This window comes from Corapipo altera, unplaced genomic scaffold (assembly GCF_003945725.1).
Source record: "Corapipo altera isolate COAL_440 unplaced genomic scaffold, ASM394572v1 255, whole genome shotgun sequence".
Lineage (NCBI taxonomy): Eukaryota > Metazoa > Chordata > Aves > Passeriformes > Pipridae > Corapipo > Corapipo altera.
In genome coordinates, this window is record NW_020884929.1 from 1,070,683 (window position 1) to 1,083,465 (window position 12,783).

Sequence of the window (12,783 nt, forward strand, 5' to 3'; positions counted from 1 at the left end):
CCAAACATAGCACCTTATTAGCTCACATTTTGAAGAGCCTTCTCTGGAGGAACGTAAAGGCTGTGAGTGTCACGGTCTCTGTGAGAGCAGCACAGACACGTCCCCTTCCATGTTCATGGATCAACAGCCTTTCCTGGAGTACGTAGCTAAGCCCTTTCTCTATACTTTTGTTTTCATAATCTGCAGAGAAAGAGCAAGGCTTTTTTCCTGCCTCACTGAGTGTGTTGGTTTAGTGCCTGTGTGTAGCTTAGCTAAGCCAAAAGAGAGTTGGTACCACTCAGAACAGCACTCAGATTGTTGGGCTACTTGAGGAAAAAGTGTTTCTCAATCACTCCTTTTGAACCCACTGCATTTAACATAGAAGTGCTAAACATGAGTGGAATGAGTGGAAAGGAATAAAGAGCTTTGATTTCTCAATGCTGATGATGAATGCTGGTGGTGATGGGAACTCTGGGCTAATTGTATCTATGCTGGGGATTTTTTTCCTTCCTTTTTTTTTTTTCCCTTTCTTTCTTTCATCCCATAATTGAACAAGCTGCTAAAAGAACCTTAGGATTAAATATTGAACAAGATGGTTCCTGAGTAACCGTTTCAACTAATGCACCAGAGAGTTGTACAAGTTTTTGCTACACTTGTGTTGTTTAGGGAATGCTCTTGATAGGGATTTGACTCTCCTGCCTGTAAACACACAGCTATGAGCAACAGTTGGAAGGATGGAGAGGCACTTTACCTGCACATCAAGCTGGTAACCCTTTCTGGATTGCACAGATCCCCCTGGGAGGAAGCATGTGACGCTGTTTAGTTCCCCCTGCAGAGGGGATTCCCCAGGAACAGACCGTCCTACAGCATTAACTACCTAAAGCTGACTTACCATCAACAAAAGCTAAGAGAGGAAAAGAAACACAGTAAGTGATCTAAAGAGACAGCCATGCTGTGATGGAAAAAGCCTTTAAAAGTAATTACATAAAAAGCATGAGCTTCTATGTAGAGTTAGGGTCCCTGAATGGAGTAATTAAAAAGGAGCATGCATTTTCTGTTAGAAATCTATCAGAAGTAAAACCAAAATGTAATCAGATTCAGCTTCTATATGGAAACTTTTTTCGCTTCACAGAACAACTAAAAGAAGGTGAATAACAAACACCACCAATTCCCATTGCTGTCATCAATATTGAAGTACTTCACTGAAGCAAAATGTTACAAAGGAAGTTGGGAATGGACATTTAAAGACTTAAAATCTACTGAATTTTCTCCCCAGTTTGATTGTAAGTAACCATACCCTCATTTAGTGCAGCATGTGAAGTGCCTGAGCAGCCCAAGGAGCAGGGCAGTGCTTCAAACACAGGCTGTGCTGCTTCAGCTACTGCCAAGGGAAGGCGTTGGGCTTGTCAGGGTAGTTTGTACGTAAATTGAGTGAGGTTATTTGTGTTTCAGTGTTACTTAGAAGTTAAACAGCCCTTTTAGAAGGAAATTTTAGGCAAATCAACACATGCATTCCACCCTCCTCCCAATAGGGAAGCAATTAGGAAAGCGAGGAGAGCATTCCCAAACAGCACTGCTTAACACACAGGTCTGAAGTGTTTGCTTTTTTTTAATCTAATAATGATACTGACTGGATGATTCTTTTATCTTTGTATTTCACTCTCTCCTGGTTTAAGCATAGACAATAGTTTATGAATCTCCTGTTTTGTAACAGTTCATGAGAGTGTTGCTATTGTTATTTTTTTCATGTTGCATAGTGGGAAAAGAGGCAGAAGATAACATATTTGTCTGCTCATATCTTACATATTCTCAAGAGCTCAATAAGAAATAAGAAGTTCCAGAAACACAAATGTAAAATTGTATGCGTTGCTTAGCAGGATCTTTCCTACCTAATTTTCTGAATAGCCAATCTGATTGCACCTCCAAGGTGAGGGCTGTTATAGGTTCAGAAATGTTGGATTTTGTTAGTTCAGTTAGATTGTGTTCTGTCTGGATACTGAAATGCCTGGTTGAAATTCTGTGGCTTGTGTTATACAGGAAGGTAGGAGAGCAGGTCTTAGCAGTTCCCTAAGCTCTTGAGAGGCATTTTGAGGATCTGTCAGTCAGATTGGGAATCAGGCTCCCAGAGGATGACAAGCACACAAACAGTCGTCTTTTTTTTTTTCTCAATGTGTAATTTAGCATCACGTGAAAGATCTGTTGTAGAGCATGAATCTTATTCTCCAGGGCAGCTGTGATTGTCTCCCTTCAGTTCTCTCTTCTATGCACTTTGGAACTCTTTTGTGTAAGAGGTGAGCTCTTGTAGCTGGGAAGTTAACTTCTACTCAGGGTTGATATTCCATTGAAACACTACCTATGATAAGAGAAGAAAGGGAGCTTGCACTATGCACAAAACCAAACTCCATAAATCTAATGAAACTTTAAAAAAGTGATGTCTGCCTTATTCTAATATGCGGTTTGAAAAATCACTGTGTGAGTCAAATGAGTCATACCTGGAATTTCAGTTGAGGTTTTCAGGGGAATCCTTATTTAATGTTTTCATATGCTGTGGAGTTGTCATGTGGTAATAGGTGAATTTATCATCATATTAGCTACTGTGGTTGTTACACTAACCATTACTTCCCCATCACTCCAGTTCTCAAAATAAATGCCATTGTCTAATGCCCTTTTTTCTCCAACTAGGTTGGTCATGTTCAATGCTGAGTTCTGCAGGACTGACTTGGAAATGCTTTCTTTTGACTTTGATGCCTGGAGAGCCCAATGACAGCATGGATTTAAGAATCTACCTTGGTAAGTACCTTTGACTGTCACTGTTACTAAGATACTCTAACTTGGATAATTTAATTTGTGTCCCTTTGTAAAAACAGGTTTGTTTTTCAGGCCTTTTGCCCCTTGAGACCTCAGTGATGTGAATGTGAGCAGTGCTCTGTGCATTTATGCATGCTCGTGTCCTGGAGCCTAGAAGCACAATTTCCCGTAAACATTTCCAAGTTTGGAACAAAAACAGGTTTTCACATTAAAAGCCCCTTTTTATGTTTGCAAGAAAGCTGTGTGTGAGCTGGATGTGCTCAGGCAAGTGCACTTCATTAGGTAATTCTGCTCTCAGCTGTATGCTCATGAACCACGTTTAACCTCAGAGAAGGATGTGCATGTGTGAAGTCAGTGAGCTCTTGCAGTCCTAAGAGTCATCCTTTTGGAAAGCATTAACAACTACAATAACAGAGATAATATTTTTTGAAGCTGCTTCCTGAGGTTAACAGCTAAAGGCCATCTGAGATCCCTGCTCCATTTTCCATTATATCATATTTAAAAGAGTGGTGTGGTATCCAGCCCCCTTGGAGAGATGTGTGCCAGCCACAATAACCACAGCTGTTAAGTTTGTCAGGGAACTTTTTGTCAGCAATGAAATTATCCAAATATCGGGAAAGGCATCGTATGGGCACCCAGTACAGGTACTCAGTGTAGGTAAGTTTGTAATCATAACAGCACAATAATAAACCAATAGTAAGGTTGTTATTCCTCCTCCTCTCTTCCACTCCCTAACCCTCAATAAAAAAAACCCAAACCAGTCCTCAACTTTTCTTAGGTTTTCTGTTTTTTTCTTATTTTCAGTGATGGCCTGTGCCATGACTTGAGTTCAGCAAGAACTGCCTGCTTGTGCTACGTGCCTTCAGGTAGGATTGACTGGCTCAGTTATCCTGCTTTATGTGACTGCTTAAGAGAAGGCTACAGCCAGTCTCATCTGCAAAATGAAGCTCAAACTTTGTATTTATTCTAGCCCTGTATTGACTGCAGGTACGCCTTTGTTTGCAGCCTGGCACTTGGAAGTGCTGTTGCAGTTCCCTGGCTTCACATCATCAGTTTTAAGCTTTCATCCTGCCTGGAATAGAAATGTTATCATATCTAATGGGAACTATATTTTAGCAGTAAATAACAGAAAGGGAAGACATCCTGGATATTCCTTCCACTGTTTTTCAGACCAGTATTCAGCACACCAAAGGCAGGGGTCATTCTGTGAGCTTCCCTCCAACTCCTGTGTTTAGGCAAGGTAGGCTGGGCTAGCGGTTTATAGCAAATAGCATTAAGTTTCTAGACTAAAGGAGGAAAACAACAGGTAGTACCTGTGTCATTGGAAATTGTGTCACTGTTGGAAGGTGGCCAGCCAGTCTGCTTTTGTTTTTATGTGCTGATGGTGCCGTAGACCAATTTACAATGCCAATGATTTGGCTTTTGTCTGTTTAAAAGATGGCTGTAGTCTAAAGAACAACCAATTCCAGTGACCTTTTAAAACTGCAGGTTATCTTTAGCCTCCTGAAAATAAGTCCACTCTTTGAAAATCCAGAGTTATTGTCTTCACACAGAACACAAAACATAAGAGCATAAAAAATCCAACCCCATATTCATCATCTTATTCTGTGGGAGTTATTCTTGAGCATGCAAGACCTCACACATTATTCCTATGGGTGCTTACATCTGACAGTCTCTTTTGTAATATGTCTGGTGTTACAATTCTTCTCTTTTTAATAATGACCTGCTTTTATTCAGAAATAGTTGAGCTACAGCAGCCCCATCTATTTTAGATAACAAAGACCACTTTTTAAAGCTGAACTGTGTGAATGCTTTTTAAACCCCTCTTTTATAAAGAGAAATCTGATATTCTTAAAAACTTCAGGTTGTACATTTGCTATAACAATCCACTTGCTGCTGATGTGTTGGGGGGTTCTTATTTTTTTAATAAATTGTTTTCCAAATAAATAGCAAAATTCCCCATGGACACTAAGGTAGTGCTAAACATCTGGCTTGTCTCTGTAGACTGCACCATGTGGAACCCGAAATATCTGGTTCAGTGCTGTGCCTGTCTCCCAGTTATATTCAAAACATCAGCTTTTCTTGGAGAACATTTGGTAAAAGCTTCCTTCATTGCTTTAGGCCAATTCCCATGTGGATATTACTCCTTCAGGCCGATGTGAAATTATTCAGATTACAAAAAAGTGAAGTTGTCAACATTTGTTTGCAGAACAAAAGGCTGCGTTGCAATAACAAGTGTGGAACAAGAAAAATTCCAACAGCATGTAATACATTGTAGTTCTAATTTCCCCCCTACATTTCTAGCTTTAATAGAATATTCTCTGGTCTGGAAGACTAATTGTTTTTTTTAATAAGAAAAGGTTTTTATGTTACTGAATTCAATGAACAGTTCTCTCCTACCTAAGCAGACAAATGCCTGTCATGTAAGTACGAAACACAGCCTACATATAACTAAGATCTTGATTTCTGTCCACATTTCAACAGCTTTTTGTCAATATGATTTGATAAAGAAAAGTGAGAGAACAGAGTTTCTAATGATAAGGTGGAGCTATTGGGGGGGGAGGGAAACCCAACAACTACCTTTTTTCTTACATTTGCAAGTTTTTTTGTTAATATTACAAGGTTAAAGATTTTTCATGGCCACATTGCTCAGACAATCTCCTTTGTGCCTTCAGGATGTTTTTGCCCTACTCCAGGGCTACAGACCCTTACGTGTACATCATTCCACCACCTACCAAAATCCAACTGGATGTGCTTCTGGGGTGGGGAGAGCTTCTGAAATCAGCTTTACCATTAATCAAAGACATGATGCTTTTTTTTTTTTCTCTATCAGATTAATTGCATGAAAAGGCACATGCACTAAATTGCCCCTGACGCTGACCCGGTTAACAAGTGCCAGGGATATCTCATTTCATCTGTGGCTAAAGGGAAGCTCGTGTGTCATTTTATAGAAAACATGGATTCTGTAAATTATAAACCCAACAGCAAACATTATCTACAGCAATAGGACCTTTCAAAACCTTCTGAGAGAGACTTGCTGGATTACGAATTTTCTGCAGTTGCATCATCTCTGGTTCAATCACACAGATTAATGTGATCCATTGCTCTTATCTGCACCGATTTTATTGCATTGTATGTATGTCATGAACATGGTTTGTGGTTGAAAAGGGAATTGTACTGCCACAGTATGAGAGTGAAAAAGCATAATTAAGAGACAAGTCATGAACATCCTTTATTATGGTCTAACAGCCATGCTAACAGTCTCGCTTTACATTTATGTGTAAAAGGTACTTCAAGAGGCAATGCCTTATGAAATAAACTTAGTTTTGACATTAGGATGCTGTTGTAACTTACATAGCCTGTAGATGACTTTAGATGGTTGTCTGCCATATAGCTCAGCTTCAAGACACAGATAGAACCTTGACTGGAATCTAACTTTTAGTACCTGGTCAAACAATATTTTTCCACTTAAAGAGCTTTTCACCTTTATTTGGAGTGGGAGTATTATCATTATATAAATGGAGACAAGAGGTTTTCACCCAGACTATACATATGCAAAAAACCCATACATTAAGCTAGAACATCCACTTCCTGAAAATATGGCACAGGAGAAGGGAGAGAACTGGTGTAGGTGTGAACCCCACACCTGCATTTTGGAAAGGCATATTCCACCTATCCTTCCATCCATCTGATGAAGGACAGGAATCCTGAGAGCTTTTTTGCTTTGCTTCCTGTACCTATGGAAACAGAAAAACTAAAGAAAGATGAACGACTTCTGTGTGAAATTTCCTTCCAGGGAACTAACTGCAAATTGCAGTGGTTATTAATACGAGTGATTCAAGTCTAATCAGGGAAAAGTAAGTAAAAACATTTACTTTGCATCCTACAATCTATGTTGGGGCTGGAAAACAAGAACTCTTTTTCTTTTTTTGGCACTTGTTTTCATTTTCTTGACTTTGTTGTTTGTTTATAGAAAATAATGGAAAAAGGGAAGCCATCTCAGGAAGGAGAAAAACTTGCTTGTCACCTGGGATAAGGAGAATCAAAGGTGAGGCCCAGTGTGAAAAATGGGCAGAGAAAGGGCTCCCATGTTTGAGACAGGTGCATCTACAGGGCATATACGTGATGTGGGCTGATGCTGTCTTAGGTTTTTAACTGGGAGTTTCCCTTGTGGGTAGAGCTTTACTCCTGACCCCTTGTGGTTCTGGATGTTCAGTGTCAAATTGGCCAGTGTACTCCATTTCCTCTACTAATATAGGTCTTCTCTTTGCTTAAATCATGCCTTATGCTAGTGGGAGAAATGGAATACACAAAGTCATCCATATTCCACATCCAAAATGATTTTGGGCAACCGGACTCAGTGCTTTCATTTAAGCAGCAATTTTATTTAACAGATGGAAAATAAAATGAGGGAAGTATAATTTCCACTAAGATTCTGCTCAACTTTGAACAGGAATGAAAGGATAAATTGTGATATTCTTATTCTTGCCAGAAGTTATCTTGCTCAACACCATAAGATACTATTTAGTGCACATGAAATTTGGTGTTCTGATCCAGCACTGATTGACTTGTTCAGTTTGAAAGTCAGATTGAGAAAACCTATGTGCTGATCCTGCCATGAAATACTTCATTACCTTGTAATAGGAAATATATTCACTCTGTTGTTTTGATATATATTTTAAACAGCATTCACCTTTAGCTTGTATTTTGCTAATTTTGTGTACTTCTATATTTTCTATACCTTTCTTATTGACTCACCAAGATTAGCAGTGCAGATATTCAGCAAGCTTCCCTTCCAACAGTGTTTTATTTTTATTTAGGAGGTTTTACTTTGTAACCAGTCAGTCTGGGATTCTGATGAGCTGCGTCAAAGGCTCACCACGCCAGATCCTGTCTTCGTGACATTTTTGGAACTGGCGCACTCCAGAAATAATAGTGAGGAGTTAAAAATGCTATCCAAGAAGACTCTGTAACAGGCAGCTACCTAAAGAGACTGCAGTCTTCATTAATACAAAAAGTAACAGCATTTATTAAATGTGAGAAAAACTAGAAGGTGACTGTACTTTGTATTTGATGCAAGTAATTATGTATATTATTTTGATAGAGCAGCTTTGACAAGCTCCTCAGATGGTTTAAACAGAATGGTTACATGCACATCTGACTCTGTTACTGTTAAGAGGCTCAGTTGATTTATTAGTGCAGTATTGCCTTACACTTGGTTTATTCTTTGGACATGTTTCTGGAGGGTTTAGTTTCACAGTCTCTTGGGCATGGCATTTTGTTGACTAGCCATCATCTAAACTTGGCCAAGAGCAATCAGATGAGCTTTCCGCCCAAGCTCTGTAAGCTACATCTGTTCTCAATAATTGACAACGCAGTAATCCTCCCCCAAAACTCCTCCTTGGGGCATGTTGTATCCTCACTTGCCCTGCAAATTCATCAGTTGCTTGGCTCTGCAGATCAGTCACCTGCCTTGTGCACTGTTTCAGCAAAACTTCCAATGCTGTGGACGAGGAGATGTGGTTGGAGAGGAAGAGGTGGCATCACAAACAACAGGAAAACAAGGCTGTGAATATCAGGGAGCATTTGGCAGTACCAAGAGGGTGCAGCTCAGATGACACAAGCCCACAGCAGTCACCCTGTTTTTCCCATTGAAGTGGAAGCATTTGGATTTCAGCTGGTCACATTTTCTGTGCAGCGTTTGCACCATCGTGGAGTTCACGCCCCTCAAGAGGGCCTTAGATGAAACTGCAGAGATTCAGTCATATTTTCTGGTTTTTACTACCATGACACTTAACCCAAGGAAGAGAAAAGGAAGTGGGTCACAGGGGAGCAGAAAAGGCTGTGACTCTTGCTGAAAACTGCTCAGCAATAATGAAAACATCCCCAAATTATCAGCACTGTTTCCAGCGCAAATCCAAAACACGGCCCCACAGCAGCTACTGGGAAGGAAATGAAGGACCCCAGCCCAAAGCAGCATGCTGAGGTGTTTGCATTGTCTCTTTCTACTTTTAATAATGGCTTTTTATGTGACAGTGTGATGGCTGAAAAGCAACCTGATGCAGTGGCTACATAAATTTGGAAAACTCTTCTTGAAATCTCTGGTATAACCCGTGTACTACAGTGTGTCCAAATGGATTTAGTGTATCATAACGCTCCTAGAAAAACAAAGGGACAAAGAAGATGGGATTGCTAAGGGAGACATTAGATTTCATTTCACACTGGTAATAGTTTAGAGACGTGTGCTGAGCAAAATGTGATTCAATTCTGCGGCACTTTTCTTTTTTATTGCTGCTAAGTGATTTCAATATCCAGTCTAAAGTGATATTGAGAGTGTTCGATAGCATGGGGATGAAATCAGGGAGCGCTGGAGGCTCAGAGGAGGCCACAAATCTCAGGTTGACTCGATGAAGCCTTTCGGAGCCATCCCCACCTGACCTTAACCCATCTTATTTAACCTGGAGGCTGCTGGTAAGTACCTTGCAATGTAAGATATGGTCTGGTGTTAAAGGGAACTATGTGGCTAGATTGAATTTTGGACATCAATTGATGCTACGTAGTTATGGCTTTGGCCGTGAACTTACCGCTTTCAGAAACATTTATGGCTAAAAGTTTATTGCCCAGCTGTTGCTACCTGATAGACATATCATAACTAGGAAATGGTTTAAACCCTGTAACCTTTCAATTTATGGCAGTTGAAAGCAGATGGAGATTGCTACACAAACAAGGAGGAATACCTGTAGTCGATGGTCACAAACATGGTTCTTTGGGGGCCGCTTCTCAAAGCTAAGGAGCTCCTTTCTGCTTCTGATAAACACGCAGCTAGAAAAGGTGAGTGTTGTTATTTGTTCTACATATTTTGCATTATTGATGATTGGAGTAATTTCTCAGTTTCTTGAATTTTAACTCAGCTGTTAAAAATGTGGTTTGTGTACAACAGTGTACAGTGTAGGATACTAAATCAGATGATAATGGTAGGAACCTGAGGGGCACAGGAGGAACCATTGAGAATCCGTATTTTGGCTTCTGCAGGTTTTGGGCATAGAACTGAGGAAGTGTGAAATGAGGGCAATGCAGAAAAATACATCAGAGAAAGGCAGTCGCTCAGTAGGTGCCCACATTAGTGAGAGTTTCACAAATCTTTTTGTTTTCAATGTAACAGGGTTACACAGAAAAACAAGTTTATTTTCTGCAAGAAAAGGTTCAGGAGCTACACTGTATTGTCCTCGCTATGCTTTTGGAATCCTTTATATTTCCAGGCATCATCTCATTTTCTCTAACAAAATACTGAGTTGCTGATAAAGTGCCATGAAATTTAAAAAAAAAAAACAAAACAAAAGCAACCAACCTTTGAAAGGATTTTAAATTCATGTCTTGCAGTTAAACAACCTTGGCTTTTTTTCTGGAATGGCTCCTAACTTATGTGTTAGCATGGAATATTTTGTTCGGTTTCTGTGGAGTTCTTTGAGAGTAAACTCCTGCTTTTGGTCTTTAGCTGCATAATATTTTGGTTTAAAACCGGTAAGAGTAAATAACCCCCAAAGACAGCCGTGGTTTGGTAAAAGCTCCCTAGGGCTTTATTTAGTCCATGTGCTGTGTTTCCATTTGAATGGGTAAATTGTGCTGTCACTTGACTTGATCTGCAAGGCCCTGCGAGAAGGAAAAGTGAGCTCTCAGCACTTCCTCCATTAAAAATGCCCTCAGCAGCACGGTGTAATTTTGGCTAGACAGCCACTTAGCTTTCAACAAGTTTGCTTTTAAGAACCTTGACTGAGGAGGCAGCTGCACCCTCGTGTCTGTTCCTGGTGCTCCTGAAAGGCGTGTCAGGGGCTGGCAGGGGAGCAGGGCATTCCCGCTTATCCTGCCTTCCCCACCAAACAGCTCCTGGGCACAGAGGAGCCGGAGCCATTTATATTGGTTTCCCACTAGGCCTTTATGTAACCTGACAGCTCTGGCAGCAGACATGGCTTCTACACAGTCATCAATGATTGCTTCTAAAGCTTCATTAAAAGTGCAGAGCACACTGACAGTGCTCTACTCAGATTTGAAGTGGCACGGTTTCATTTTTTTCATATGTGAGCAGATACTCTGCTTTGTGCTGAGATACTTTGCATACAGCCTGTGCAATAATTTATTGGCTTCTATAGCATCCAGGGACCTTATTTTTTACAAAGCAGGATGCATTCGTAAAATGTGTGTTGCTAGTATTATTATTTTTAATTTTCTTTTGGCAACTAAATTTTCTGCTGCATAGAATAATGAAACAAGATGCATTTGCTGGATTCTAGTTTACTTTAAAAAAATCACAATGGTAATTTACATATGTTTCACCCTCACATCCAGATTTTCACTATTTACCATAACTGGATTAGATTCTAGTTATGTGCAGAACTGACTGGAAAATAAACTGGCATCCTGATTTGCATTCATTCTGCACCAGTGGTTCCCCTGTCAAATTTGTTCAGTGTGGCAGATTTGTCCAAGAGCTGGGTTTGTGTATTACCTGTTACTGCAGGCAAAAGCCTCAAGTATGTGTTGGCCCAAATCCCTGACGTGTATAAGGAATGACATGTTGCTACCCAGAGAATAGGAATACTGGAATTAAACTGCACTTAGTGCTCAGTGTAGAAGAGGGTTGGGGGGAAGGTTTGTGCCTGATAGCCACGAGCCCTCAATTACAGAGTGTGAAAATGGCTGCTGAATGCAGGGTGACCTCAGCCTGTGATTTCCAGGTGGCTTCCTTGTAACTATTCCTGCCCTCCAAGGTAGACCGGTTGGGTTTGTGGAGTGCTTTGTGACTCCACTGTGCTTTGTGACTCCACTGCCACTTGACCAGGCAGCAAAAGAGCGGGTGTGTTAAAATCTTCCCTTCCAATTGAAGGTGTGTGATTTCGGGGAAAAAACATTTTAATTTATCTGTCTTTTCATGCTGTTTCCTTGTCATGGATTTTGTTTATAGGTATAGCTTACTATGGACAACAGCACTCAGTGGAAGTTAAGAAACAACCACTGGTGTGTGCTTATAAAATATGCATTAATGCTCAGTGTTCTATGCAAAGAAATGATTGTCTTTCTGGACTTATTTTCCATCCTTATTTTCTGGGTTTCATGTAAAACCTCTACTCTCAGGCCTAATGCCAGGCTCCCATTCTGGGGTGCCTTTTATTCTTTGCTGACTCCCAAGTAGAACCCAGTTTTCCTCACGTATTGCACAACATACTGTTTGGAGAACTTAACTCTTCAGGAGTTAAATATTTATTTCACCAGCCCTTGTTCACCCTGATGTAGAGAAGTTTAACTCACCCTTTACTCTGCTGTTCACTGTTACCATCCATGAGCTGTCACAATCAACCCCCATGTTCTTATGGCCAGCACTATTACCTCAGCAACAGATTGGTATTGATATTATTGCAAATTATAACAATAATTATTCCTCTTTCCATCTAACAGAAATAGGAAAGGACTTAAAGGTAGATTTAGTACATATGTTTCAGCTTGAGCTGGGTAGATTTGTGAAAAGCCAGAACTAATAGAATAGGATATAAAGCTGTGCTAACACAAATATCTAGTTTTTGAGAAGTAAGCTAAATATAAAAGTGACCTGAAGGGGGAGATACAGAAGGTTTTGCTTCCATGCAGATTTATACAAAAGATAACACAGCAGTCAAAATAGTAGCAGCAGAGAAGAGAGGTAGATGTTTAAATGGGATTTGAGTGTCCCTGGTGGCTTCAGAGGAAAGTGAAGCACTTCACTTGTGTTTCAAAATACATACATAAACTTGCTGAGTGTATCACTCCTCCAACTGCTCGTTCTAAAGGCTGCAAGAGGCACGTGGGTGCTGTGCATCACATCTGCTGGCTCGAGCAACAGTGGGGCTGATGCGTCCATATGTCCCTCTCTCTGCCAAACAGGGTTTCTCACAGGCTCTGTAGTGCATTTTGGAGGGCTGGAGCCTGTGGGAATTTATAAGTGCTTGAGGATAATAGTGCAAGTAG

The 12,783-nt window shown here is 40.4% G+C and overlaps 1 long non-coding RNA gene across 1 annotated transcript in view; it reads left to right on the forward strand.

Moving 5' to 3' along the window:
- The first annotated feature begins 8 nt into the window (after positions 1-8).
- The window catches only part of LOC113954471, a 56,652-nt gene continuing 43,877 nt past the window's right edge, over positions 9-12,783 (forward strand). Inside the window, exons 1-8 of the long non-coding RNA XR_003530218.1 lie at positions 9-905; positions 1,112-1,262; positions 2,662-2,769; positions 2,860-2,986; positions 3,592-3,774; positions 6,284-6,835; positions 8,277-9,258; positions 9,483-9,618. This is a non-coding gene — a long non-coding RNA (uncharacterized LOC113954471). The remainder of the gene's footprint in view (positions 906-1,111; positions 1,263-2,661; positions 2,770-2,859; positions 2,987-3,591; positions 3,775-6,283; positions 6,836-8,276; positions 9,259-9,482; positions 9,619-12,783) is intronic.